Genomic DNA, 4,660 nt, shown 5'->3' with positions numbered 1-4,660 from the left:
GCAACCATTTTTTGCTTTGCAAACCAAAATATTTCTTATCTCCTTTTTTTCATAATTTGAAATAATTTTTATTATTATTTAAGCCAAAAATTAGTGGCACAGGTGAACCATTTCTGAAAAAACAAGATTGGTGGATATTAATTTTATTCATTCTCTGGTTAATTGGTAACTTTCATGTAATAAGATTATGTTCCTAAGGAAAGGAAAGTTTTGAAGGATTAATATGAGTTGCATGGATGTAAAGTTTTTGGTCTGGAGTATGTCAAGATATTTTCGTACTACTTTCTTGTCATAACCACCATTTGTGAGAATTTCTATATCTGTAATTAGACGAGCACAAAAATACTTAATGTAGCAAGGATATGAATTATTTAGGTATCTCATGTTATATTTTAAAAAATTTCACTCTCTTAAACCTATTCATACACCATGTTTTAAAATCGGCAAGTAAGTAAGTCCATCACACCACATATCAATAACATTCAAAATATTTGGTCAGTAAACTCTACTTTTATAAGCATCATTTATGTAATTCTTGAACATAAATTATGTTACTCTACTTTAAATACATAAGATTGGTCGTTTTTCTTCCGACATCTGTCCAGCTTTGACAGGGTCGCCAGGCTTCAAAGAAACTGAATGAAAATACTTGCCTGGAAGGGCTACTTTGTTCGTCTGCCTTAAGACTAACTTAAATGGGGTACTTGGGAAAGGATAAATATTCAGAAGGATTTGAATCCTTTAATGCTTGAATGAGCTATATTCGTCCGGTATACATAGTGACGTGTGAATATTTATAAAAACAGTTAATATACCAAACATTATTCAAATTAAATTTAGATGCAAAATTGTCTTTGAGTGATAAAATGTTCACTTAATACTTGTATACAACAGAATGGAAAATCTGTACAGAACGAAGTGGAGGGTCAAAGTCCTCAAAACGTAGAACACTTTCCAGCCACGTATACCGCTTATGCTAGGTAGCCTTAAAATAGCCTTCATTAGCCATATACATTTTAGAAAGTTGTGAAAGAAACTATAGCATTCACTACAGTATTATGTTATGAAAAACTTACCATTGACACTGGAAAAGCTACAGAGGCCAACACATAGTCTTTAAAAACTCTAGTAATAGGCTTTTTCTTGGGATTGGTCTCATTGGATCCAAATATATCATTCACCAAACTTACAGCGAAGTACAATGTTTGCAGTATCTGAAAAAAATTGCAAGCCATAAAACATTAGAAATTGAATGTTTAAATTAACAGCCATTCATTAAAATATAAAACTCACATTCCATATAGTTAAAAACTTTAATTTTCCTCCAAAAGTTTTAAACTAAGGGCTTATCTCCGGCAGCATGGCTATACACTTAATCAAATAATAATGCATACACAAACTGAAAATACTCGCCTGGAAGGTCAACTTTGTTATGCCTGCCTCACTTTAAGCAGGTACTTGGGAAAGCATAAATATTCAGAAGGATATCAATCCAAGAAAAATTGAAGATTTGCTTAAAAGGAAATGAATAATTAAGTTTTCTAAATCATAAGTAAGCATCATTAATAGCACCTGTAATTAATAATCAGCAAGGTGCGGAATGGTGATGTCACACTGGCCATGCATTACTAAACATGGAATAAATTAGATTGGAACAATGGCTATCTGCTGAAAAAAAAGTTTGTAGAACCTAAGGCAGCAGACGTCATACTCATCATGAATATTCTATTGGTTTTTAATGTGAGAAGGCTGGGCTCAATATATAAGCTGGGTCCTTTTATTCCTTAGTGAATGGATGAAGGTTTGAAGTTCATGAGACAAGATTTGTACCCCTTCCCCCCATGAATAAGAAACAATTTATTACAGGACACATAGACCATGCACATGAGTGACTCTTGAGGAAGTTTTTTCTTGTTTTCATACCACGCTTTCAAGCAAATCATACTCCTGCTATCAACTAAAGGTAATAGTGCTCTCCAAAAAACTTTGTAAGGAATGGGAGCATGACAAAATTTCTGGGGAATGAGTGATTCATAGGATAGGATTAGTCACCGTGAAATTGAGAATGGCAGTAAGGATAGCATAGGAAAAATACTAGGTATGATATGGGTACTAAATAATGACATTAGCCTGCTCTCCACAAAGTCACTACAGTTTCAGAATGGCATACATCAGATATTGTACGAGTGCATTTTGTTTTCCATAACAAACCCCGAGGGACCAGAACATAAATAAAAAACCCATCAGCTCCGGGTAGAAGTTAACTCCTGCTCAATATTACCCTAAATAAAAGTAAAATGAATAAGTGAGACCTCGTAGCCGGTAATGTTAGAAGGGGGTAATCATATAGCCAATGATAATGAGGAAAAAATTCCTATGCCAATATTTCAGGCAACAAAGGAGACCTTCGTCAGGGAGAAAGGTAGTGAGGACTGGATATCACTGCCATTTCTCAAAGCTGAAAGTTCTTGGTCCTAGGACACCAATGCAGTAGAACTATACACTTGAGTGCCCAAATTCTGAATGGTGTCTGGAAAATAAACAGGAAAACTTCATTACTTTTATTCATGCTAATTTTTCAAATTCAAAGACTAGAAGCTGACTGCTGTTGATCCCAGGTTCACCATTTATGATTCAGTAATGTTAACAGGTGATCTGTTTGGATTCACTCTCATTGGAAGAAGGTTTTGTCATCAAATTTTTTCCCATCTGCTCTATTACATCTTTGGGGTAATGGGGTGACGTTTAAAAAATGTGTTCTGATTGCTCATCAAAAAAATTGCCAATTTTGTATTGTGCTTAGTTTCTTTAGAATCCAAATATTATGTTCGATCTCATTGGTCCTATCTAGCAATGTTGAAAGCCATTACACTTACATTAAATTACATATAAATACCCAATTTTTTTCTAATTGGTGTGTTGTCAAACAGTTTTTTCCCAATAAGTTGTGATGTAGTTTGTGTAAATCATATTTTTTGTCCACTTATTATTGGATTTTGGAACCCATATGCACTTTGAAAAGATTTCCTAAACTCCTTTCAAATTTAAAGAACGCTTTGTTGGCCACATGAAAACTTGCATCATTTTTATTACTACTAACGGCATATGTATCATGAAATGGAAGGAGGGCAATGATTGATGGATGCAAATTTTCAATTCTTTATTATGAAACAATCTACTTCCTCATTTCCCCTTTTCATTCACTTTTAAACACCCTTATACAGAAGACACAAGGTCACTTATATTCTAAAGGATAGAAAAACCATATAAATGCCAGTACCTCTGTGTAATACAGCAATTACCGAGAGAGATGGAGCATTATGTGGACGCTGCACACAGGCCAGGTAACATAGAAAACACAATTCGATTCCAAATGTGTCAAGAGATTTAATCCTTAAGTACTAACTTAGATGATTTTAGTTGTCATATATTTTCCCATGTGAATGGCTTCCATCTCCCAGAGTTTTACCGTAACAGATAAATAAAAACAAAGCCATCAGAACAAAAAAGTAAATAGTTAACAATCAACAAATATGGCACAGTAAGGAAAGTTCAAACTTAACCCACACAAATGTTGGTGCATCTTGATTGCACTATTAGGCAAGAGAGAGTTTAGTCAAAAATTACTTTCGTTATGGTCATGCACCAACACATGGGGATCCATAGAGAACAGAATGTATCAAGGAATTAGCAATTTTAAATGCTCTCGGGCACATATTCTAAAGACCTCCTGAGAAAAATAACTGCTAAGTTTTCTTTAGATGGCATAATGGGCAGCCATGAGTATAGATTTGTACAAACACTTTTTTTTTAAAGATGATTAGCATTACTCAAAATGTTTCCTAGGAATACGAGAAATCTATAAAGAGCTATATAAAAGCTTGAGGACCTGAGTTATTCACTTCACTACGCTACAGTATATTTTCAACTACCACAAAATTTTAATTTTTCATAACTAAAAACCTAACCACTTAAGGTGAATGGACTGCCCAAATTCTACTGAAATAAATATATGATTAACGTTAATATGCAATAGATTTTTACTGAAACCCCCCTCAAAAATACTCTTGCTCCAAACTAAATATAAGACTAGAGCCCCAGAATAGCATAGCAACCTACAGGCAATAAAGGATCAAGTAGCATACCATCCCTTTAACATATGATAACATATAATGCAATTTTCAAATCTTTATCACAATGATTTCGGAATAAGTTTTATATATTAGCTGTTCCATGTGATAATGATATTATATTTTTGTTTCCACCCAAATTCCTGGTCAATATAATTATTTCTGATATACATAATATTTTTCACCAGAGACTCTACAAATTTAAAATACCAATAGGTGGTGCAGTCTTAGCTTTCAATATAAATGGTGAATTTAAAAATGAGACATACATTAACCCCAGGATTGATCTAATTTTTGACAATAATGGCAGAAATTATTACAATTTGCTCCTTTTCAAACATGAGGACAGTTCAACACACTGCACAAAAACAGAACTCATTTAATTTCACATTAAGGCAATGGAATTTCTTTGATGGAACATCATTTTGTGATTGGCAATGTGAAGATGAGGAAATATCCACCAAATGATAATAGCCCTATGGATTTAACAAGCATTTTTTTCTTTGCTTAATATGAATAAATGGGCAAAC

Source organism: Hetaerina americana, unplaced genomic scaffold, assembly GCF_022747635.1.
Source record: "Hetaerina americana unplaced genomic scaffold, ioHetAmer1.1.p SCAF_7, whole genome shotgun sequence".
In the NCBI taxonomy this organism is placed as follows: domain Eukaryota; kingdom Metazoa; phylum Arthropoda; class Insecta; order Odonata; family Calopterygidae; genus Hetaerina; species Hetaerina americana.
This window is presented reverse-complemented; position numbering follows the sequence as displayed.